This window comes from Pan troglodytes, chromosome 1 (genome assembly GCF_028858775.2).
Source record: "Pan troglodytes isolate AG18354 chromosome 1, NHGRI_mPanTro3-v2.0_pri, whole genome shotgun sequence".
Classification (NCBI taxonomy): Eukaryota; Metazoa; Chordata; class Mammalia; order Primates; family Hominidae; genus Pan; species Pan troglodytes.
In genome coordinates, this window is record NC_072398.2 from 230112011 (window position 1) to 230137409 (window position 25399).

Consider the following 25399-nt stretch of genomic DNA (forward strand, 5'->3'; position numbering starts at 1 on the left):
CTCTAGGGGCCGCGCTGTCAGGAAAACCGTGGTGGCTGGACCAGCCACCCACCAGCTGAGGCCACAGGTGCGAACTGTTTCCCCGGCAGGTGTAGGAGGAGCCCCGTCCAGGGTGCTGCCCCTGGGAAGATGAATCTCCTGAGCTGCCTGAGCTTCTTCCTCAAGCAGGGCCCTGGCAGGGGAGGCGAAGGGAGCTGGAGGCCAGGGCTGGTCCAGCCACCCCCGCATTCCCTGGACCCCTGGGTTCCCACCCAGTCACCTCTGCTCTCACTCTGGGCACTGGAATGGGGTGGGAGCCTCCGTCATCCTGCACCAGCCAGTGTGGCCCAGCTGTGCTGTCTCCCCACTCTCCAGCCCCAGGGACCCCACCCCAGGCACACCTAGGCAGGCGGGTGACACCTCGGGCCAGGAAGCTTGGCCAGGCCTGGGAGGAGGATGTTGAGGGACCAAGAAAGAGTTTCTTTCTTTCTTTCTTTCTTTCTTTCCTTTCTTTCCTTCCTTTCCTTTCCCTCCCTCCCTCCCTCCCTCCCTCTCTCTCTCTCTCTTTCTTTCTTTCCTTCTTTCTTTCTTGAGACAGGATCTGGCTCTGTCATCCAGGCTGGAGTGCAGTGGCTCAACCACAGCTCACTGCAGCCTCCTCAACTTCCCAGGCTCAAGTGATCCTCCCACCTCAGCCTCGTGAGTAGCTAGGACTACAGGCACATGCCACCATGCCCAGGTAATTTTTATTTTTTTTGCGGGGCATGCTAGCTCACACCTATAATCCCAGCACTTTGGGAGGCCGAGATGGGTGAATTACTTGAGGTCAGGAGTTCGAGACCAGCTTGGCCAATGTGGTGAAACCCCGTCTCTACTAAAAATACAAAAATTTGGCCAGGCGCGGTGGCTCATGCCTGTAATCCCAGCACTTTGGGAGGCCGAGGCAGGCGGATCACGAGGTCAGGAGATCGAGACCATCCTGGCTAACATGGTGAAACCCCGTCTCTACTAAAAATACAAAAAATTAGCCGGGCGCGGTGGCGGGCGCCTGTAGTCTCAGCTACTCGGAAGGCTGAGGCAGGAGAATGGCGTGAACCCGGGAGGCGGAGCTTGCAGTGAGCCGAGATCACGCCACTGCACTCCAGCCTGGGCAACAGAGCGAGACTCCGTCTCAAAAAATAAATAAATAAAAATAAAAATACAAAAATTAGCCAGGCATAGTGGCGCGTGCCTGTAGTACCAGCTACTCAGGAGGCTGAGGCAGGAGAATCGCTTGAACCTGGGAGGTGAAGGTTGCAGTGAGCTGAGATCATGCCGCTGCACTCCAGCCTGGGCAACAAGAGTGAAACTCAGTCTCAAAAAAAAAAAAAGTATTTTTTCATGTTTTGTAGAGATGGAGTTTCACTATATTGCCCAGGCTGGTTCCAAACTCCTGGGCTCAAGCGATCTGCCTGCCTCTGTCTCCCAAGGTACTGGGATAACAGGTGTGAGCCACCACGCCCCCAGAAGGGACCTTGAGGGTTCAGAGCCCCAAGGCCCAGCTGGGGTGGCTGCCTCCGAGACAGTCCTTCTCACCCGCCAGGCCCTGCCCACTGAGCTCCCTCTCTCAGACCCCCACTTTCTGGGCACTGAGGGTCTTGCGTCCCCGTTTCTGTCTGCTCATGTCTCCGGTGCCTACCTAGGCCACCTTGCTCTCTTGTCTGTGTGGAGGTGTTGGGGGGTGGGTGTGGGCCGCTCTGACTGTCCATCTCTCTGGGTCACTGTGCCAGCTTCTCCCTTCGTCTCACCAGGATGTGTGCAGGGTATTGTGCCAGCCACACTCTCAGCCTGAGGATGCTGGTGGCCTGTGGGAGGCCGAGGAGGCCCCAGAGAACAGCTGCAGCCTTCCTGCCAAGGGGCCACCCAGCCATGGCAGGAAATGGGGCTGGGGGCTGGGTGGTTGGGAGCTCCAACTGTCCCTGCAGAGGACTTGCAGATGGTGGCGTGGGGCTCCCACGATGACCCCACCCCAGAAGATGCCCTGCAGCACGCCATGGGGGCAGGGGGAGAGCAGAGGCCTGAGCCTGCTCCACCCCCGTGGGCTCTGTCCACAGCCTCCGGGTTCAGGCTGGGTCAGGCCAAGGGTGAGGCAGCCTGACCTCAGCGAGGGGCAGCCAGCCATCCTTCGTCCTTGACCTCACCATGGGTGAAACCAACCATCCGATGTCCTTGACCTCACCAACCAACAGAGGCTTTGGGTATAAGTAGCCTAGCTGTTGCTCAGCTGCTAGTTTTTAGCCACGAGGTAGGTGGGGACACCTATGCATTTTCCCCATGCCCAGCAGCCTCTGCTCCCCCTGGCGACAGCCCTGCCTTTGTGTTGAGAGCCACTAACTACCGTTGGAGCCACACAAAATCTGAGTGAAGCCTTTCAGAGTCCTCCTGGGGTCAACATCCGGATAGCCGTCTTCTGAGCAGTCTGACTGCTGAGGTGGGGGTGACGGGGCAGTGGGGCTCTACCCAGCAGAGAAAGGAGGAGGCGCCACATGGGGACACAGAGCCATGGGTGGGTGGGCCAGGGGAGAGCCCGACGGCCTCATCTGGATCCAGATAGGCTTGAGGCTCAGCTATCTGCTCATGACTCCTATTCACTGAGCCAGTCAGTTGCCTCTTTTCATGCAAGCTGGCTTAAGCTTCTACTGCTTGCTACAGTGACTCCTGACTGACCCAGCTTGCATGTGTGTGCACATGTGTGTATACCAAGCTCATGTGTGTGCACATACCCGTATACTAGCTGGTGTGCATGCAAATGTGTGTATACCCAGCCCCTGTGTATTTGCACATATGCATATAAACCCAGTTTGAGTGTGTGCACGTGTGTATACCCAGTTTGGGTGTACATGCATACCCAGCTCATGTGTGTGCATACATGCATGTATACCCAGCTTGAATGTGTCTGTACACATGCATATATACCATCTGCTGTGCATGTACATGTGAGTGTACCGTTTGGGTATGCATGTACATGTGTGTATATCCAACTTATGTGTGTGCACATCCAACTTATGTGTGTGCACATCCAACTCATGTGTGTGCACATGCACATTTACCAGCTCCAGTGTGTTTGCACACATGCATGCATACCATCTGCTGTGCATATACATGCATGTATACCCAGTTTGGGTGTGTTCACATGCCCAATCCATGTGTGCATGTACATGTGGGTATACCCAGCCCTTGTGTGTGCACGTGCATGTACACCAGCTGATGAGCATGTACATGCATGTATACCCAGCTCATGTGTGCATGCACATGTGTACATACCCACACTGGGTGTGCATGTACATGCATGTATATCCAGCTCGTGTTTGTCCACATGCATGTATACCTAGCTTGGGTGTGTGTATACACCCAGCTCATGTACATACATGTGTGTATATCCAGCTTGTGTGTGCACATGTGTATATACACAGCTTACGTGTGTTTGTTCACATGCACATATACCCAGCTTGGGTGTGCATGCACATGTGCATATCACCAGCTCCCATGTACGCACATGCATATATACTCAGATTGTGAATGTATGTGCACATGCACACGTACCTGTCTGTGCACGGCTTCTGGGTCTACAGGCAGAGGACGATGCTCTTTCCATTCATGGTTTTGCATCTTTCACTGTTAGGGAGGTTTGTGGGGTTTTTGTTTGTTTTTGAGACAAGGTCTCACTCTGTCACCCAGGTTTGAGTGCAGTGGCGCGATGATGGCTCACTGCAGCCTCAACCTCACCTGCCCAAGCGATCCTCCCACCTCAGCTTCCTGAGTAGCTGGTACCTCAGGCACGAGACATCATGCCTGGCTAATTTTTTTATTTTTAGCAGAGATGGGGTCTCACTCACTATGTTAGTCTCAAACTCCCGATCTGAAGTAATGCTCCAGCCTCAGCCTCCTAAAGAGCTGGAATTGTAGGCGTGAACCATGGCACCCAGCCAAGAGGTGTTTTTTGTTTTTTTTTTTTGAGACGGAGTTTCACTCTTGTTGCCCAGGCTGGAGTGCAATAGCGCGATGTCAGCTCATCGCAACCTCTGCCTCCCGGGTTCAAGTGATTCTCCTGCCTCAGCCTCCCGAGTAGCTGGGATTACAGGCATGCACCACCACGCCCAGCTAATTTTGTATTTTTAGTAGAGACGGGGTTTCTCCATGTTAATCAGGCTGGTCTCAAACTCTCCACCTCAGATGATCCGCCCACCTTGGCCTCCCAAAGTGCTGAGATTGCAGCTGTGAACCACCGTGCCCGGCCAAGGTTTGTATTTTAAACCAAAGGTCTGTCACTCCTTGAATGGGGGATGACATTGAAATGCTCCTTGGCCAGGCACGGTGGGTCATGCCTGCAATCTCGGCACTTTGGGAGGCTGGTGGCGGCAGGGGGGTTGGATCACAAGGTCAGGAGTTCGACAATAGTCTGACCAACAGGTGAAACTCCGTCTCTACTAAAAAAAAAAAAAAAAGGCCGGGCGCGGTGGCTCACGCCTGTAATCCCAGCACTTTGGGAGGCTGAGGTGGGCAGATCATGAGGTCAGGAGATCGAGACCATCCTGGCTAACATGGTGAAACCCTGTCTCTACTAAAAACAAAAAAAATTAGCCGGGCGTGGTGGCGGGCGACTGTAGTCCCAGCTACTCGGGAGGCTGAGGCAGGAGAATAGCGTGAACCCGGGAGGCGGGGCTTGCAGTGAGCTGAGATCGCGCCACTGCACTCCAGTCTGGGTGACACAGCAACACTCCGTCTCAAAAAAACAAAAAACAAAAAGCGAAAATTAGCTGAGTGTGGTGGCAGGTGCCTGTAATTCCAGCTACTCAGGAGGCTGAGGCAGGAGAATCGGTTGAACCAGGAGGCAGAGGTTGCAGTGAGCTGAGATTACGCCACTGCATTCCAGCCTGGGCAACACAGCGAGACTCCATCTCAAAAAAAAAAGAAAGAAAGAAAAGCCCCGCGTTGGCTGGGTGCTGTGGCTAACACCTGTAATCCTAGCACTCTGGGAGGCCGAGGTGTGCAGATCCTGAGGTCAGGAGTTTGAGACCAGCCTGGCCAACACAGTGAAACCCCGTCTCTACTAAAAATACAAAAATTAGCCAGGCATGGTGGTGCGCCCCTGTAGTCCCAGCTCCTCAGGAGGCTGAGGCAGGAGAATTGCTTGAACTCGGGAGGCAGAGGTTGCAGTGAGCCGAGATCGTGCCACTGCACTCCAGCCTGGGCAACAGAGTGAGACTCTGTCTCAAAGAAAAAAAAAAAGCCCCTCCTTTAGGTTCATCTGTGGTACTTAGGGCCACTGGACATAGTCAGGATTTCTATCTCTGTGCATGCAGTTTTGGGATTCTACAGTGAGGCCAGATGAGCCCGTGATAAAGGACTCTAAGGAAGAAGGTGGATTCTTCCATTGCCTGCAAGGGAGGCAGGGGCTGGGTGTTGCCAGGTCTTTACTGGAGCTGGTGGTCTAAGCTACGCACCTCCCTCTGTGAGTGTCAGCCCACCTGGGTCTGCTCACCAGAGTGACAAGAGGCCACGTGAGTTTTCTCTGGGGATTCTGGTCCAACTCTAGCAGGGAGGGGAAACATGCCCCCACAATGCATCTGCTCACTTACACCATCACCTCCTCCACCCCCCAGCAGACACCGATTCCCCACTGTGTGTGCACATGTGTACATACCCAGCTCATGTGTGTTTGTGCACATGCATGTGTGTACCCAGCTTGGGTGTGCAAGCACATGTGTGCCCAAGAAGGATGTGCAATTCATGATTCATGACCACGGGTTGGTGGCCAGGAGGGTCGGGGGTGAGAAGCATGGTGGGGAGCTTCGGAACAAGGGATGGGTCCTGGTGGGGGACAGAGGCCAACTCCCCGCACCTGCAAGACGGGGTCCAGGGGGCCACAGTCAGCCTCCTCTCAGAGGCCCCCCCGGCCCGGCATTCGCTCTGCCTGCCACACTAGCCTCCTGGGCCATGATGTCTGTGACCTTGCAGGCAGTGACCCTCCCGACTCTGCCAGCCACTCATTCACCAGCCACAGCAGCCTGCCCTCACTTTGTGCCTGGCTCTGCTGCGGTGACACCTCCTCACTGGCCGCTCCCCATGAAGCTGGGAACCAGGCCCCTACTCAACCCCCCAAACGGAGCTGCCCTGCTTTGGCCTCAGGGCCGGGGCCTGGTGCTAAACCCACCCTGGCACCCAGTGGGCCTCAGCAGGTGTGTGCTGAGGGTTGGAGAGGTGCCGTGGTCCCATTCCTCCACCAGCCCCTTCCTTTGAAAGCTGCAGGAGCTAATTAGGGCTTTCTTCTTGATCACCTACATTCTGCACCCCCTGGGCACCATCACGATGCTCTCCTCTCTCCCTCCCTCCTTATTCTCTGTCCTTTGGGGCCTGGATCTCACTGCAAGTGAAGACGACAGCAGAGGGCCGTGTGGTGGAGAACCTCACAGTGCTGGTAGGAGGAGGACAGGCGCCCTGCAGGAGCCCAGAGCCCAGGGAAAGACAAAGGGACCTCTCCTGCCAGAGCTGGAAATCTAGAAACGTCCCCTGCAGCTCTGAGACCCTTCAAAGCCTGGCTGGAGCGCGGCGCCCAGGGCGCGCACAGAGATGGAGCTGTGGGTCCTGTCACGTGCACAGATTGAATAATTCGGATTTAAAAGACCTACTTTCACATTAGACCATTTCCTGCTGAGAAGCAGGTGGGGGTGGGGCATCTGAATTGTATCTCCCGCTCCCGTGGGGTTTTAGAGAAGGCCTGGTGTGGAGCCAGTATCGGGGCAGCCGCCTCCACCCCGGGGCCCAGCTCAGTCTTGCCCGGGGTTGGGCACAGCTGACCAGGTATGGCTCTGGACTCAGGGACCCAGAGCTGACCGGGTGTGGTTCTGGACTCAGGGACCCAGAGCTGACCGGGTGTGGCTCTGGACTCAGGGACACAGGCTGATCTCTGAGATCCTTGCAGAGAAGGGAGTGTTACTGGGAAGCGTTTGCTCTGCCAGGGAGAGGGCGGGGTGGTAGGTGAGGGCCAAAAGATACAAGAGGCCTGGGCTGAAGGGAATGGAGGCGGGGCAGGGAGGGCAGGTCTGAGGCCGGCTCTAGACCCCCCTGGGCCACCAAGGGCTCGAGTGTCTCTTATCTCCAGGGATGGGCCCTGGCTGGAGGTGAGAAGCACCTTTGGATTCACATCGTCCTCAGGGCAGAGGTCTCTGCCTCCCAGGGACTGTGTACTTCACAGGGCAGCCCCAGGCTGCAGTGAGGACCTGGGAGTAAGCACCCGGGGCCCCTGCTCCTTCCCTCCCTCCTTCCTCTCAACTTTGCCCTCCATAAACCATCAAATAGGATTTCTGCCTGGGCCATGGGGCAAGTTCCAGGGACAGCCCTGCCTTATCTGTAGGTCCTACAGATAAGCTGGAGGTGCTGGGGCTGCACCCTGCCCCTTGGATATGGCCAGGGCGGGCACTGGCCTGGGGTCCTCCTGTGTGGCCTTCCTCCATGGCCCTGGCTGTACTGAGATGGGCTGACCAGGCTGATGGTGGCCTGTGGGACAAGAGAGCCCTGGGGTACAGCCCTGCCACTGCCCAGTCTGGCCCGCAGTGTGGTGCCCACTCCTCTTGAGGCTCCTCCATGGCCCTGGGCCAGGCTTGCAGGGACCTTCCGGGGCTTCTCCCATCCCACAGCTGCTGGAAGGTCTCTGGTGACAAACGGCCGCTGCCCACTTTGGGCTTCCCTGCTGCTGCCTCAGCCTCCTCTCCCTGCTACTCATTTCCACTTTTAATTCAGGTGGTCATTGAAGGCTGGCATTAGGCCTGCCAGATTCTGAGGGCCACCTCTGACCCCTCACCTGCCAACGTGCAGAACACTGTCCCCCGACTCTGCATCGTCCCTCAGCCCTGGATGTGCCCCATGCTCCACCCTGCCCCTCGAGTGTCCGAGCAGAGAAGCCTTCCTGCGGAAACCCGGCTCTCCTGAAGTCCAACCACTCAGGTTCCTCGCGCCCTGCCCTTGTTCTGGCCCAGGTGATGGTTCTGTCCCTCCTGATCCCTTGCTCTGGGCACTGGTCCCTGTGCTGGGTTGCATCTTCCTCACTCAGAACTCAGAGCATCAGCCACACCAGCTGTTCTCTGATGACCCCGTGTGCCTGGTGCCACGCTGGGCTGGTGGAGCAGCGGGTAAGAGTGGGCTTCACAGTGCTCACACTGCAACAGGGGGAGGGCCCGGAGCAGGCAGAGAGGCACCTGGGAGGGATGGTCAGGGCTGGGGAGACATCTCCACGGACGTGACACCCGCAAAGGCCTGAACTACACGAGGTTATGGGGAGACCGTCCCAGGCAGATGGAGCCACTGGGCCAAAGCCTGGAGGATGGAATTCGGTGGTGTCGGGGAGCATCAGGAGCCAGTGTCTTGATATGGGGAGGGGAGGAGGGGCCTGGACACTGGGGAGAGGGCGGGTGATGGGAACTGTCAATGGTTTCAGGCACAGGAGTGATATGATTGACAATTCAGGCTGTGTCCGCAGTGGCTCCTGCCTGTGATCTCAGCACTTTGGGAGGCTGAGGTGGGAGGATCGCTGGAGCCCAGGAGTTTGAGACCAGCCTGGGCAACACAGGGAGACCCCCATCTCAAAAAGAAAGAAAGAAAAAAAAAAACCCAAAATAAATAAATAAAATAAAAATTTAAAAAATTTCACTGGGAATTCACTCCTTGCTCAACTGTGCTAGGCAGGCAGGCGCCCCTGTTGGGGTGGGGCCTCGGTGGTCCAGCGGAGGTCAGAGGCCACGCAGGGTGAGGAGGGGGTAGCATATGGTGGGGTGGAAGCAAGGATGAGAGACTGGTTACACAGGAGATAATCAGAGCCAGGTTCCTCACTCCCAAAGCAGGAGGCCCCTCATTCCGAACAGGTTGAGCCCTGTAGTGTTGGCCTGGCATCAGAGTAAACACGTGGTGCCCAAGAAAAACAGACAAACACGCCCATGAAACTGTGTGTATACATATGCGTGTGGGCATGTACATAGATGTGTTCCCTTGCTCCGCCAGCTGCAATGACACCCCAGTAGCAATGAGCACATCCAGAGCCAGATCCCGGGCTCTGCATGACATTCTCCCACAATGAACCAGGCTGCAGCAGAAATAGCTGGTTTCAGGCTGGGGCAGGGAGAATACAACAGGGCCCTGGAGCATCTCGTGCCAGAAAGAAAGGGCTCCAGGAATGACGCGGACAGGTGAAGTGGGAGGGAGAGAGAAGGGTGGCAAGGCGTGGGTTCCCTGTCTGGTGGAGGCTCCCCTAGGTAGGGGGAAGCGCGTGGCACGGAGGGCAGGTGGCGGACGCATCTGGAAGCCGCACTTACTGTGTGTCCACTTTCTCACACAAGCACCATGCACACAAAACGAGAAGGAAAACGTCAGCTGAGAGAGGCGGGTGGTGTCCCAGGGTGTGGAGAGAGTAGAAGGTGGGAAATAGGTGTTGGAGGTGGCATGGCCCCTTGAGGTTGTGGCCCTGGTTGAGGGGAGGCCCAGTGGATGAGGTTGGGTCTCTCTCCCCTTCAGCTGTGCTGGTGCAGGCCTGGAGGAAAACGGACGCCGGTTTGGTGTGGAAGGGGAGGTCGGAGGGGATGAAGGCCCAGGCAGGTGGAAGGTGGTGGTTGAGGACCGGGGAGCAGGGCGCTGGCTGGGGAGGGGCAGAGTGAAGAAGCCGAGGGTGAGGGGCAGCCGGAACTCAGCTGGAAAGACAGCAGGAGGCGGTGGGCGCAGGGGCGGGTTCCATGGACGTTCTGGAGGCTTCTGAGGACACCAAGCCTGGAAGCCAGGACATGTGGCCTTCTTGACTTCGTTCCCCTTCCTCCACCTGGAGGTCTCCAGTCCCCGCTGTCCACTGCTCAGCGGCATGGGAGGGGTCCGCGGCCTTACCCCGACACTCCCGCCCACCGGCCCCCGCCCCTGCCAGGCGGCCCTGCTCGCAGCAGCGCGAGGAGCCACGGGGTGCTGCCCTCCTCCGCAACCCGAGGCCCACTTCACACGCACTGAGCCCAAGCGCGAGTCTCTGCCCGTCAGCCGCGTCTGAGCTCGCCGCAGTCCCTGCTGGAGAGGCCGGGGGGCACCTGCGCCTGCCCGGGACCCTGACCTGCTAGCGGGGCCTGTTGCCTCCTCTGCAGGAAGCGATCTCGCCCGCGGTGCCCCCACCCGCCCCGTCCCCGGAGGGACCGCCCCCGCCCGCGGCCTTCCCGCCCCTGCCCTGTCGCTTGAGTGCCCCCCGCCCGCCGTTACCCCACCCCCGCCCCTGGAGGAGCCCCCGCCCACGGTTACCCAACCTTACCCTGTCCCCGGAGGGCTCCACGCCCGCGTTCCCCCCGCCCCATCCCAACTCCGAGGGTCCACTGCCCCGGTCCCCATCCCGCCCGGTCCCCGCAGGGCCGGGCCTCCGGGGGGTCTCCCGGGGCAGCGGTACCCGAAGGCAGCAGCACGGCCCCTTTAAGCCGCTCGGACACGCGCTCGGGGCCCGATGCGGTTTGGACGCGCACAGGCGTGCGCGTGCCCGTCGGGCCTGGCGAGCGCGCGCGACGCGCGGCGTGCGTGGTGACGCGAGCGCGTGGGGTTTCCCGAGGCTGCGGGCAGGGGCCCGCCGCGCCCATCCCGATGGCTGGAGGCGTCTGAGGGGCGGACGGAGGCGGCGGCGGCGGCGGGAGCGGGAGCGGGCGCGGGCGGCGAGTGGGGAGCGGGGCCGGGAGTGGAGCAGCCGCCGCGGCGGGACTGGACCGAGCCTCGCCGGCGCGCACCTGCCCGCAGCGCCCGCGGAGCGCGCAGCGCGGCCCGAGCGCGACGACCTGCCGAGCGGCGGCCGAGGCGGCGGTGTGGGCGCGTCAGGCCGCGACGAGGGCGCTGAGGTGAGCGCGGCAGCCCCCAGCCCCGGACCCGGGTCCTGTTCGTCCACCCGCCCGCCCTGGGGGCGCCCGCCCCGCCCCCACCCCACCCGCCGGCCGGGGCCGCGTCTTCCTGCCCCGCCCGGGTGCGGCGGGCGGCGTCCGAAGGGGGGGGGCCGGGGGCTGGGGTCCGAGGTTCGGGGTGCAGGGTCGGGGTCGAGGGCGGGGTCTAGGGAGAGGAGCCGGGGTCCCAGGCCCAAGGCTGGGGGCCGAGTTTCGGCACCGGGGTGCGGGGTTGTGTGCGCCGCGGGCGCTTCCCGTGGCGGCGGCCGGGGCCCCGGGGGCGCGGGTCGGGCGGGGCCGGGTCCTGCGTGGGGAGCCGGACGTGGCGCTCGGGCCCGCGGCGCGAGAACAAAGGCCGGGCGGGCCTGCAGGCGGGGCGGTGTCGGCGGCCGGAGCCCCCGCGCGGGCCGCCTATCGGGGTGACTTTGAGGGCCGGGCGGCCGCGGGGCGCGAGCGTGGGGAAGGGGAACAATGAAATGGGGAAGCCGGGCCGCGCGCCGCGGGCGGAGTAGGGATTTAAAGCGGAAGCCGGGCGCGGCGTCGGGAAATGGGAAAATAACGGTTTCGGCCCTTTTCGCTGTGTCGAGCCGCTGAGGCAGTCGCGCTGTGGCCTCGCCCTTCTCCTGCCGAGGCCCGGGTCTGTCCGGCGCCGGCGCCCCGCGCGTGTCGACTCGGGGGTTGCGCGGACCCCGGCCCGGCCCCGCGAATGAATGGGCCCGGTGGCCGCGCCAAGATGGCGCTCCCACCGCTGCCTTTGTGGGGCGGCCGCCGCCGCGCCGAGTTTCGGGGCCCGGTTTGCGATATTCCGAAGGCCCGAAGGTGGGGGAGAGGACAGGAAATAGCACAAAGGCTGGGTGTCTTCCTCTTGCCTGGATCGGCTTTTCGGCTGGAAGCGGGGTGGGGGTGGGGAGTGGGGAGATCTGTTGAAAATTCCACAGGGCTGTCGGCTGAGGCTTTTGACTTTTAAGAACCTCCTATATTTTTTCTTGTGAATCGATAGTTGATTCAAATGATATTTTAACATTTCTTGTGTCCGTTAAATTACATGGTTAGCATGCAGAAGCAGTATCAGCTTTTGTTTGCTTAATTCATCTTCATGGAAGCCTTTTTTTTTTTTTTTTTTTTTTTTTTTAAAAGAGATGGGATCTCTTTGTAAAAGAGATCTTGTTAACCAGGCTGGTCTCGAACTCTGGGGCTCAAGCGATCCTGCCGCCTCAGCCTCCCAAAGTGCTGGGATTAGCGGCCTTAGCCACCGTGCCCAGCCTGTCTTCATGGAAGCTTTTTCTTAGGATTGTGAAATGGGCTCCTGAAGGAAAACGCCGATGTTAAAATTTGTGTTTTGAAAAGGGAGTTGGTGTACATTTACAGTTAGGGTGTACAGTACTGGACTTACGGGTAAATAGTGTAGAAATGGTAACCTATGGTTTTCTTTTGGGGAGCATTGGTTCATTGTATTTTCATGTTGCTATCTATCTGATAACAGTCTCAAATAGTATTAGGTGATTAAGCAGTTGCTGGTGAGATTATTAATTAAGAAAATATGAAGATTATTTTTCATGATTAGCAAATGGACGAATGAGTTTTGTGGAAAGTTCCAGTGAACTATGCATACTGAATAAGGTCTTTGGAGCAAGCATTGTTATTGATAAGGTTTTTGCATAAGTTATTTTCTAATCTGAAGTGATAGTCTTTTGGGAGAGGGAGGAGCTCTTTATTGAAAGTAAGGTTTTAATTTTCATGCTATTGACATGCATAGTCTATTCTGGATTCTTTGGGAAGGTATGTATATCAAGAAAGTGGATAGGCGGTTCCTTCTTTGCTAACGCTGGGTTCGAGGCTGGGGATGGAGGTGGTGCCACTGATATGGAGACAGGTCTGAGAGCCTCCCCAGGGTAGGACTGAGTGGTGGGTTTTGTCTTGGTTTATGGTAAGGCAGAACTTTCTTTATTTTTTGAGATGGAGTTTCGCTCTCGTTGCCCAGGCTGGAGTGCAGTGGCGCGATCTCGGCTCATTGCAACCTCCGCCCCCCCGGGTTCAAGTGATTCTCTTGCCTCAGCCTCCAGAGTAGCTGGGATTACAGCTACCACCACCACACCCGGCTAATTTTTTGTATTTTTAGTAGAGATAGGGTTTCACCATGTTGGCCAAGCTGGTCTCCAACTCCAGACCTCAGGTGATTCACCCGCCTTGATCTCCCAAAGTGCTGGGATTACGAGCGTGAGCCACCGCGCCCAGCCGGTAAGGCAGAACTTTCTAACGATTAGAGCTGCGCAGAAATGAACTGCAACTGCAGGGTCCAGAGGCTGATGCTGTCAACCCTGGGGGAAGGCTGGACTGCAGGTGTTGAGCGGTGGTCCCAGGTTACGAGCATTTGGTTTCATCAACACTGAAAGTGCTCCCCCCGCCCTTTTTTTTTTTTTTTTTTTTTTTTGAGATTGAGAGTTTGGAAAACCAGTTAAGTTCTGAGGTGCCTGTGCCCCCTCCCAGTTAAGTGCGCACTGCCCAGGCCCAGTGTGAGGATGACATTTTATCTTCTGCGGGAACCTTTCAAGATGAGTCTTATAGAGGAAACTGTTCCAACATGAAATTTCAGCTCAGAATTGACTTTCTCAAAAGAGCACATCCACTGGCCAAAAGCTATTTCTCTCGCGTATTCTGAATTTATGACAGAGCCATAGTTATCTCATCAGACAAGTACTGACAGTGCTCTTCAGTGATACCTTTAAAATATTTTTTTTTCTTTGATATCTTCAGTTAATTCTGTTTTTTTGGTGGGTGGGAAAGTTGAAGTAAATTTTCTCAGATTTAATTTTAATCTTAGAAGATTCAAGAGGCTGCAGAATAGTGTGTGGTTTTTTTGTTGTTTGTTTTTAAGAGTGAAACCCACTGGGTGTGGTGGCTCACGCCTGTAATCCCAGCACTTTGGGAGGTGGAGGCGGGCGGATCACATGAGGCTGGGAGTTTGAGACCAGTCTGGCCAACATAGCGAAACCTCGTATCTACTAAAAATATTAAAATTAGCCGGCGTGGTGGTGGGCGCCTGTAATCCCAGCTACTCGGGAGGCTTAGGCACGGGAATCGCTTGAACCCGGGAGGCAGGGGTTGCGGTGAGCCGAGATTGTGCCACTGGGCGACAGAGTGAGACTGTGTCTCAAAAGAGTAAAAACCTCTGTAAATCCTTTTGATGCCCAATGACTTTGATTTCAAGGCTTGTATCATCTAGGTAGATTTATGTTGATCACTTGAGAAACAGAATTTGAAAAGTTAATTTATTTCTCAAAGGAGATGTTGTACTATCCTGCAAAAGTACCGGAACTTTGTTCTCTTCCCTTTGCTTTGCTAAAAATTTCTGGGTCTTTTGGTTTATTTTATGTGTGTGTTGGTCCACTGGAAAAGTTGTAGCTTTGTAGCTAAAAACAGCTTTGATAAAAGGATGAAAAAGGTCTTCAGGGCATCTCTAGACTTCATCTACCATCAGTTGACTTTTTGTAGCTAATACTTTAATGAATAACATTGGTATTATTTTAGAAGTGCAGTGTTGGCATTTATTATAGTTTTGTCGTTGGATTGTTTTTCTCTGCCCGAAAGATTTGGCTCATGTTGGTCTCTAAATTGGATTACATTCTTACTGTCTGTGACTTTGGCTTTAGCATTAGTGGATTGGTAATAGATATTCTCAATTTTTAAATCTGGCTTGACCATATGGCAGGCCATGTTATTTTGAAACCCCTATTTAGTGTAAGTCTCACAAGACATGGAACAAAAATTTTTATAAAATTTTAAACTGGTTTGACCGGGCGTGGTGGCTCACACCTGTAATCCCAGCACTTTGGGAGGCCGAGTCAGGCGGATCATGAGGTCAGGAGATCGAGACCACCCTGGCTAACACGGTGAAACCCCTTCTCTACTAAAATTACTTCTCTACAAAAAATTAGCTGGGCGTGGTGCTGGGCGCCTGTAATCCCAGCTACTCAGGAGGCTGAGGCAGGAGAATGGCAGGAACCCGGGAGGGGGAGCTTGCAGTGAGCCAAGATCGGCCACTGCACTCCAGCCTGGGCGACACAGCGAGACTCCGTCTCAAAAAATAAAAATAAAAAAAATTTTAAACTGGTTTACATTCTGATTTCAGGTTTGCATTTGTTAAGAGTGGTTGGAGAGATTATGAAGTAGGCAATTCAGTTAAGTGTTTGGTTTAGGAACACAGAATGAGGAGATAAAATAAATTTAAAATGGAAACTATCAGAAATTTATGAAACTGCAGTGTTCAACATTACTGAAAGAAAAAGCAGGGCAAACGTATATGGGAGTGAGTGTGTATGAAGAGAGAGAAATGCAACATCACATCAGCTGCTCTGGGAGAGGGACAGAGCACCACCTCTTTCAAAGCTATGTATTTTGTTCTAGAACTTTGATTGAAGAAATAGAGACAATCTATAGACATTTGAGTTTGCTAGTGGATTAGTGGAATGCTGAAAGCTTTTTTTTTGAGACAGAGTCCCACTCAGCCACCCAGTCTGGAGTGCAGTGGCGCAATCTCGGCTCACTGCAACCACCATCTCACGGGTTCAAGTGATTCTCCAGTCTCAGCCTCCCGAGTAGCTGGGATTATAGGCACCCGCTGTCATGCCCGGATAATTTTTTAAAATTTTATTTTAGTAGAGATGGGGTTTCACCATGTTGGCCAGGCTGGTCTTGAACTCCTGACCTCCGGTGATCTGCCTGTCTGAGCCTCCCAAAGTTCTGGGATTACAGGCGTGAGCCACCGTGCCCTGCCGGAATGCTGAAAGCTTTTTTAAACCTTTTAGCCTCTTGTTCTTGTGTCAGTGCCTACCATTGGGTGCCATGGTAATCAGTGGAAATTACTCCTGGCTTTCAGTGGTAGAAAAGCTTTCTGTTTTATAGAGCAATGTTGCTTTCTTTCTTTTTTTTTTTTTTTTTTAAGATTAAGTGGGCCAGGCACGGTGGCTCACGCCTGTAATCCCAGCACTTTGGGAGGCCGACGTGGGCGGATCACGAGGTCAGGAGATTGAGACCATCCTGGCTAACACGGTGAAACCCCATTGCTACTAAAAATACTAAAAAAATTAGCTGGGTGTGGTGGCGGGCGCCTGTAGTCCCAGCTACTTGGGAGGCTGAGGCAGGAGAATGGCGTGAACCCGGGAGGCGGAGCTTGCAGTGAGCCGAGATCGTGCTACTGCACTCCAGCCTGGGTGACTGAGCGAGACTCCGTTTCACAAAAAAAAAAAAGGTTAAGTGGAAGTATTTCCTTATTTATGTCTTCTTAAATTAGAATTCTGAGAAAGACCCATTTTTTAAAAGCTTACTGATTTAAAAGACCAGATTAAGATTATCTAAGGTAATTCCTTTTTTCTTTCTTTTTTTTTTGAGATGGAGTTTCCTTCTTGTTGCCCAGGCTGGAGTGCAATGGTGCTGTCCCGGCTCACTGCAACTTCTGCCTCCCGGGTTCAAGTGATTCTCCTGCCTCAGCCTCCCAAGTAGCTGGGATTACAGGCGCCCGCCACCATGCCTGGCTAATTTTTGTAGTTTTAGTAGAGATGGGGTTTCACCATGTTGGCCAGGCTGGTCTCAAACTGCTGACCTCAAGTGATCCGCCCGCCTCCGCCTCCCAAAGTGCTGGGATTACAAGTGTGAGCCACTGTGCCCAGCTTAATTTTTAAGTTTATTCTGTTGAACCTATTTTGCCATAGATAAAATATTTTTATGATTTAATAATTAATTGCTCCAAACTTACTAATGCATTATATCAAGAGAGGACTTTATGTATTAATTCATTCACCTGTTAGAATTGGAATACTGGCCAGGCATGGTGGCTCACGCCTGTAATCCCAGCACTTTGGGAGGCCCAGGCGGGCAGATCACGATGTCAGGAGATCGAGACCAACCTGGCTAACACAGTGAAACCCTGTCTCTGCTAAAAATACAAAAAAATTAGCCGGGCGTGGTGGCAGGCACCTGTAGTCCCGGCTACTTGGGAGGCTGAGGCAGGAGAACGGTGTGAACCCGGGAGGCAGACCTCGCAGTGAGTGGAGATCGCGCCACTGCACTCCAGCCTGGGTGACAGAGCAAGACTCCATCTCTCAAAAAAAAAAAAAAAAAAAAAGAATGGGAATACTAAGGGCATCAGTGGAATGTATTCTTGTTTACTGATGGGTAATCATGTCTCCATGCATGTCTGTGTGCAGTCCTGTAGCACTTAGAAAATATATTCCCTATGTTGATTACAGACACTCAACTTCTGCCGAGTGTTGTAGTTAATAAAGCTTAAAAAATTCTGGGCTGGGTGTGGTGGCTCATGCCTGTAAACCCAACACTTTGGGAGGCCAAGGTGAGCGGATCACCTGAGGTCGGGAGTTCAAGACCAGCCTGACCAACATGGAGAAACCCTGTCTCTACTGAAAATACAAAATTAGCCCAGACGCAATGGCTCACGCCTGTAATTCCAGCACTTTGGGAGGCCGAGGCGGGCGGATCAGCCTGGCCAACATGGAGAAACCCCATCTCTACTAAAAATACAAAAAATTAGCCAGGCATGGTGATGCATGCCTATAATTCCAGCTACTCGGGAGGCTGAGGTTGCAGTGAGCCGAGATCGTGCCATTGCACTCCAGCCTGGGCAACAAGAAGGAAACTCCATCTCAAAAAAAAAAAAAAAAAAATTAGTCGGGCATGGTAGCACATGCCTGTAATGTCAGCTACTCGGGAGGCAGAGGCAAGAGAATCGCTTGAACCTGGGAGGCGGAGGTTGCGGTGAGCCGAGATTGTGCCATTGTACTCCAGCCTGGGCAACAAGAGTGAAACTCGGTCAAAAAAAAAAAAAAGTCCGGATACTTTATAATTAGATGAGCATGTCAAAAGAGTCTACAATAGGTTTCAGAAAATTTCTCATAGGAATTTTAAAATAATTCCTAAAATCTAGGGAGTGAGAGAGATTCAGTAGTTTTCAAAAGGATTGGCACTGTCTGAGTTAGAGCCCAGCTCAGCTCTGTCGCCTCACTGGCTGATTTGCAGTGTTAGGACTTTTATTCGCACTGAAAATCAAGATCAGTTCAACTTCTACCCTTCCACTCCACAGGAGCTTTCTGTCCTCCCTGAGCCTGCCTTAATTTAGGCCACCTGCAGTGTTAGGACTTCTGTGTCTGTCCTTATCTGTGAAACAGGCTCCTAGAGCCTCCTTCATGGGGTCATTGTGAGGATTAAATGAGTCCTGATGCGGGCACTGATAACAGAGCTCAGTGCAAGGATTAGCCATTTCTGTTGCTGATGGCCTTGCTTTGTAAAAATTTCTTTTATGGCAAGGTTAAAAAATGTTATAAGATGACAGTTTACTGAGACTTTTCTTTTTTTCTCCATGGTTCCAGAAGCATATTAATTCAGGGTGTGGAACATGCATATTAGCTATCTTTGCAAATCCCTATCACTTATTTACTGCCTTACTTTCTACTAAATCTCTCACATCCTTATCTTTTCTTGAAAGGTTTTTTTTTCTTTTTCTTTTTTTTTTTTTTTTTTTTTGAGACAGGGTTTTGCTGTGTCACCCAGGCTGGAGTGTGGAATGTGATGGTATGCTCATGGTTCACTGCAGCCTGGACCTCCTGGGCTCATACGATCTTCTTCTCTCAGTCTCACAAGTAGCTAGGACCACGGGCACATGCCACCGTGCCCAGCTAATTTTTTTTATTGTTTGTAGAGACAGGCTGGTCTCCAACTCCTGGGTTCAAGTGATCCTCCTGCCTTAGCCTCCCAAAATGTTGGGATTATAGATGTGAGCCACAGTAACCTGCTCTTAAAGGCTTTCCTTTACCTTTATAGAATAATCTTGAACTATGCCTCATTTTGAAAACTGGTAAGTTTATGTCCTTTTTTTTTTTGAGACGGAGTCTTGCCCTGTCACCCAGGCTGGAGTACAGTGACATGATCTCGGCTCACTGCAACCTCCACCTCCTGGGTTCAAACAATTCTCCTGCCTCAGCCTCCAGAGTAGCTGGGGTTACAGGCACCTGCCACCATGCCCAGCTGATTTTTGTATTTTTAGTAGAGACAGGGTTTCACCATATTGGCCAGTCTGGTCTCAAACTCCTGACCTCGTGATCTGCCTGCCTCGGCCTCCCAAAGTGCTGGGATTACAGGCGTGAGCCACCACGCCCTGCCCATTTATGTTCATTTTTTAAGAGAATTCTCCTCCTCCCATTTATGAAGCTAGATTTTTTTTTTAATTTCACCAAAATTTGTTGACGTCCCTTGATTTGCTGACTAGGGACAATAATTAAATATTTTCCACTTATTTTTATAAAAACTGTAATGGTGATTTGTTTAACAGATGTTGACTTAGCACCTTCTCTCTTTTTTTTTTTTTTTTTTTTTTTTGAGTTGGAGTCTTGCTCTGTCACCCAGCTGGAGTGGTGGCACGATTTCGGCTCACTGCAACCTCCGCCTCCCAGGTTCAGGCGCTTCTCCTGCCTCAGCCTCCCAAATAGTTGGGATTACAGGTGCATGCCGCCACGCCTAGCTAATTTTTTTTGTATCTTAGTAGAGATGGTGTTTCACCTTGTTGCCCATGCCGCTCTTGAACTCCTTGGCCTCCCAAAGTGTTAGGATTACAGGCGTGAGCCACTGTGCCTGGCCCCAACTTAGCACCTTACTGGGTGCTGAGGCTGTGAGCCATAGTAGAATGCATGTGATCCAGGGCCTTGCTGAATTCATGGTCTAATAGGGAGCCTGACACGCAGGCACAGAGCGGAGGGCAGTGGCTGTGGCTCCCAGGGACACCACCCTGTCCAGAGTTTAGTGGCAGCTTCTCATAAAAAAAAGCTTTGAGACCTGAATTGGAGTCTGTCTGGCAGGCAGGTGGGGATGGAGGGGAGGAGTGTATCCTAGGCTGATGAGATGGTGTGTTTTTCATCCGGCAACCAACTGGTCTCCTTCACTGTCTCCAGCACCCCGCACAATGCTGTGTGCCAGGTGCTCAGTAATTATTTATCAAGCGCATAAGAGCACAGCACATCCAGGGACGGAAGTTCCAAAGGGCTAGGAGAGTGGTTAGAACTGGAAGCCAAAAGGTTTACAGCCTGGATAAAGAGCTTTTACCTTGAGGCCGGGCACAGTGGCTTATGTCTGTAATCCCACCACTTTGGGAGGCCAGGGCGGGCGGATCACTTGAGGTCAGGAGTTTGAGACCAGCCTGGCCAACATGGTGAAACCTTGTCTCTACTAAACATATAAAAATTAGGCTTGGTGGCGCACGCTTGTATTCTCAGCTACTCATTAGGCTGAGGCACAAGGATCACTTGAATCTGGGAGGCAGAGGTTGCAGTGACCCAAGATCACCCTAGCCTGGGTGACAGTGTGAGACTCAAAAAAAAAAAGAAAAAAATGAACTTTTACCTCGAGAGCTCCAGGAAGCCTTGAAAGAGTTTTAAGGAGATTGATCTGATGGGGATCATTACTTGGTAGTTGAGCGTAGAGTGCTCAGGGGAGGGAGGGGACTCTAGTCAGTTGGCAAAGCTGCTGTAGATGAGGAAAGGGGTCTGGACCAGGTTGACGATTGATAAGACCTGGTGACCGAAGGGAAGGCGAGAGTGGCGAGAAAGATGTAAATGACCACAGGTTTCCGTCTGCCCTCTGGGTGGCTGTGGGTCATGATGAGTTTAGTTTGTGCGTGTTGGGTTTGAGGAGTCTCTGAGGCTTTCTCATGTTTTGCATCGAGGGTACAGCAGGCCTTATACTTTCTCCTCCCTGTCCTTGGAAAACTCCTGGCTGTGTGTTTGCACAGTTCACTCCCTCTCTCCATTCAGGCATTTGTCATGTATCCCTTCCTCCGAGGGTGTGCGCTGATCTCATTGATCTCTGCTGTTTTACCCCACTCTGTCTTCGTAGCCTGATAATGCTCTTCCCACTTCTTCTAAGCTCCATGGACACAGGCAGTCTGGTTCACTGCAGACCACCCCCTAAAACGGTACACGGTAAATGCTGACGTAGTGACTCCTGTGCCTGTGAGTGGGGAGCTCTGGAAGATAGGTCTGGATGGAGGCAGGCCTTCGGGAGTTAGCAACATTTGGGTGATGATTGAAGTCTTGGGGAGCAGTGGTCACTTAGAGCAGTGGTTCTCAAAGTGTGATCGTGGACCCCTGGGGGCTCCTGAGACAGTTTCAGGAATTCACTTAGTCAGAACTATTTTCATCATCATATATATAGATATATATATATATATATTTTTTTTTTAGATGGAGTCTCTCTCTGTCGCCCAGGCTGGAGTGCAGTGGCGCGATCTAGGCTCACTGCCAGCTCCGCCTCCCGGGTTCACGCAATTCTGCCTCGGCCTCTCCGAGTAGCTGGGACTACAGGCACCCCCCACCACGCCCGGCTAATTTTTTGTATTTTTAGTAGAGGTGGGGTTTCACCGTGGTCTCGATCTCCTGACCTCGTGATCCGCCTGCCTCGGCCTCCCAAAGCGCTGGGATTGCAAGCGTGAGCCGCCGTGTCCGGCCTTCATAATCATATTAAGATGTTATTTGACTTTTCATTGTGTTGACATATAAAAATAAAATAAAAATTCTATAGAAATAATGTTCTTGGCTGGGCGTGGTAGCTCACACCTGTAATCCCAGTGCTTTGGGAGGGCGAGGCAGGAGGATCACTTGAGGCTGAGATTTTAAGACCAGCCTGGGCAACATAGTGAGACCCCATCTCTACAAAAAATTTGAAAATTAGCCAGGCATGGTGGTGCGTGCCTGTGGTCCCATCTACTGGGGAGGCTGAGGCAGGAGGATTGATGGAGCCTGGCAGGTTGAGATTGCAGTGAGCTATGGTTGCACCATGGCACTCCAGCCTGGGTGACAGAGTGAGGCCCTATGTCTTAAAAAACAACAACAACAACAACAACAAAACAGCTCTTTTCTTTTTCCAACTGCATATCTATGTGAGACTGAATTTTCCTCTTAGACTTCAGCTAAAACTGTGTATTGCATCAGGCTGAGAGCAGACACGATGTGAAGATCCATTGCTCCCATTGAGGCAGACAAGATAAATGTAAAATGTAAAATATGGCTTATCACCAGATTATTTTTCTTAGAAAATAGTTATTCTTTTTTTTTTCCTGAGACGGAGTCTCACTCTGTCACCCAGGCTGGAGTGCAGTGGTGTGATCTTGGCTCACTGCAAGCTCCGCCTCCTGGGTTCACGCCATTCTCCTGCCTCAGCCTCCCGAATAGCTGGGACTACAGGTGCCTGCCACCACGCCTGGCTAATTTTTTGTATTTTTAGTAGAGACAGGTTTTCACCGTGTTAGGCAGGATGCTCTCGATCGCCTGACCTCGTGATCTGCCCGCCTCGGCCTCCCAAAGTGCTGGGATTACAGGCATGAGCCACTGCGCCCGGCCTAGAAAGTAGTTGTTCTTTATAAAAATGTTATGTATGGTAACATGCAGTGGGCTTATTTTCAAATGATAAACATTTTTAGGACATTTCAGTTTTAATTTATAGCACAGTAAATATTGATAGATCAAACCCTCATAAACAAAAGCCCCTGGGGTCCTTAATAGTTGAGGATGTAGAGGGGGCCTGAGCCGAAATATCTGAGCAGCGCTGGTTTAGAGAATGGGCCAGGCCCAGGGCACCTGTGGGGACCAGAGAAGTTCTCAGCTGGAGACAGGCACCCTGTCCCTGCCCCCATGTGCAGTACTGTAGGATTGTGCCTTTTCCTGGGGAGGAGAACTCAGAGATTTGTCAGAGGTGAAGACCCGTTGGTGTAGCTTGAGAAGAGGCCCTTGTGTTAGGGATGTGCAGAGGAAGAGAAACACTTAAAGGAGTGACCAGATTTTGGGAGACTCTCAGCACTAGTGTCGCGGAGCCCACAGAAGGTATTCTGAGAGCAAAGGGAATGGTCCGAAGTTGGAGATGGATTCGTCAGTGGTAGAGATTGCTGAGGGCCAGTGAGTTCCAGTGGGGTGAGGAGAGTCTTGTAGGAAAGTAGTCGGAGAGAGAAGTGTGGGGCTAGGGGAGGCTCTGTCTGCATGGATTTTAGATGGGAATACTGAGAGGGCAGCGCCCATAAAGGGGAAGAGGGGAGAGATCTTTCGTAAAATGCGTATTCAGGGCCAAAGATGTGCCAAGGAGAGGCAGGTGATGGGCAGTGAATAAGAGATGCCAACTTGCCTTGGTGAGAGGAACGTTACCTATGCGACAGTGGAAAAGGCTGTGTGCCGAAAAAGATGGCGGACAAGTCTGCTGTAGGGCTCTAGGCATTGCTGGTGCTTCCATGTTGAAAAGGGTGGTCAGAACATTTGAGGAGAGAGTAGGAGGAGGTGAGAAGACAAACCAGACAGACATCTGGGAAAAGAGGGTTCCAGGCAGGAGAAGCCCCAAGTCAGGGCTGTGCTTGGACTTGGAATTGAAATAAGTCCTGGAAAATTGGTTAATCCCCGCTTGGCATACATATTATGTAAAGTGTGTTGGGAGAGGTACTTGAAGGTTTTCCTGTTGAAATAAATTCCCTACAACCTTAGCCTTCCAGTCCCTCTGCCTGACACTCCCATGGCAGTTGGTGTACTTGCGTTTTGCCCTGTTGAAGATGCCTGTGCCATTAGCTCGCATTTGTTGGGTATCTTTCTTGCACCAGGCACCATGCTGGGAACTATGCTATTACTGCGTGGTCCTCACATCAGCTCTGATAGGTGCTGTTAATAGCTGCATCTTACAGATGACTGGATCTACAGGGAGATTAGGCAGTTGGCCGTGGTGACAGTGAACTTGGTTCTTGGGTCATTGCTCCTGGAGCCTATGCATTATAGACCTGCTGGTGTGAGCTCTTTCTCCTCATTCATCTGAGAAGACTTCTGTGTCTGCATTTGCCTCTTCCTATGTTAGTAAAAGGAACATTTTTCCACTGGAAAACAGTTACCAACAGTTTTGTCAGTGGCTACTCTATTATACCTTCAAACATGCCTAAATCTTATATAACTCAACACCCAGTTAATCTTGCTATCTGTTCTAGCCACTCTTCTTGTTTTTCTCTCTTTAAACTCCCCAACAGGCAGTCTGTTTCCATTGCCTCCACCATCTATCCTATCCTTTCTCTGGAGATCTTGTTCCTGTTGTCTCAGTTTTATTTTCAGCTTCTTCATTTTGCTAATAAAAATATCTAAAATGTTCATTGTAGTAAATTAGGGGCTGGGCATGGTGGCTCATGCCTGTAATCTTAGCACTTTGGGAGGCTGAGGCAGGAGAATCACTTGAGGCCAGGAGTTTGAGACCAGCCTGGGCAACACAGCTAGACCCTGTCTCTATTTTTAAAAAAATAAATAAAATTTTATAAAAAAGGGAAATTAGGAACATACAGCAAAAATCTATAATCTCTCAATCAGGAAATAACCATGTAAGATTATTATATTTCTTCTAGTGTTTTGTATCTCTCATGCACGTGTGTATAGAGATGTTTTTCCTCGGATTGGGGGTCCCACTCTGTGTGTGTGTGTGTCTTTTTTTTTTTTTTTTTTTTTTTTTGAGGCAGAGTCTCACTTATTGCCCAGGCTGGAGTGCAGAGGCGCGATCTCGGCTCATTGAAACCTCCACCTCCCCAGCTCAGGCGATTCTCCTGCCTCAGCCTCCTGAGTAGCTGGGATTACAGGCATACACCACCATGCCTGGCTAATTTTGTATTTTTAGTAGAGACGGGGTTTCACCATGTTGGTCAGGCTGGTCTCGAACTCCTGACCTCAAGTGATCCGCCCACGTTGGCCTCCCAAAGTGCTGAGATTACAGGCATGAGCCACCACGCCTGGCCTGTATATATAGATTTTTAAAATTGTGATTTTTCTACTTTGTAATTGTTTCCAAATGTCATTCATCTTGGAAAACATGATTAGTAATTATGTAGATATCAGTGGTATTTCTTGTACCTGAATCCACGTGCTGGACATCCTGGTTCTGCCAACTCAGATTTGAGGTCTGGAGCAAGTTACTGAACGTCTCTACCTTAGTTTTCTTGTCTTCCAGGATTGTTGTGAGGACTGAATGACATGCTACAAATAAAATTCTTAGCTTCAAGCCAAGCAAGACCTCAAAGTGTTAGCTTCCAGTACCGCTACTACTGATGGTGTTTGACTCTGCCTTCATTCCTGAAATGCTTCTCCATTGACTGGGTGTGGTGGCTTATGCCTATGACACTTATCACTTTGGGAGGCGGAGGTGGGAAGATTGAGACCAGCCTAGTCAACATAGTGAGACCCCATTTTTGCATATGTGCGTGCTTGCTCACTGGCTCGTGCACGTGGCCACGCACGCTCACGCTCTCTCTCTCTCTCTCGTGTGCACATGCATGTCCTCTCTCTTGCTCTCTCTTTTTCTTAGCTGGGCCTGATGGTGTACACCTGTAGTCCCAGCTATCCAGGAGGCTAAGGTGGGAGGATTGCTTGAACCCAGGAGTTCGAGGCTGCAGTGACCTGATTGTACGACTGCACTCCAGCCCTGTCTCTATTAAAAAAAAACAA

General features: G+C 52.4%; 1 protein-coding gene and 1 long non-coding RNA gene across 5 annotated transcripts in view; one reads left to right on the forward strand and one right to left on the reverse strand.

Annotated features, from left to right (window-relative positions):
* Positions 1 to 5157: 5157 nt before the first annotated feature.
* Positions 5158 to 10506, reverse strand: LOC129136291 (uncharacterized). Its single transcript, XR_010148554.1, has 2 exons — positions 10289 to 10506; positions 5158 to 9771 (listed from the first exon to the last, which is right to left on the reverse strand). It is a non-coding gene; the product is annotated as an uncharacterized LOC129136291 (long non-coding RNA).
* A 110-nt stretch (positions 10507 to 10616) lies between these two features.
* The window catches only part of GNB1 (G protein subunit beta 1), a 106552-nt gene continuing 91769 nt past the window's right edge, over positions 10617 to 25399 (forward strand). For 2 of the 4 annotated variants that reach the window (XM_063787454.1, XM_016952429.4), the window contains exon 1: positions 10619 to 10856. The gene's annotated coding sequence lies outside the window, so the exon portion shown is untranslated. Of the gene's footprint in view, positions 10857 to 11242; positions 11315 to 25399 lie in introns of those variants that run through there. The other 2 variants (XM_063787472.1, XM_063787465.1) reach the window with 2 other exon arrangements.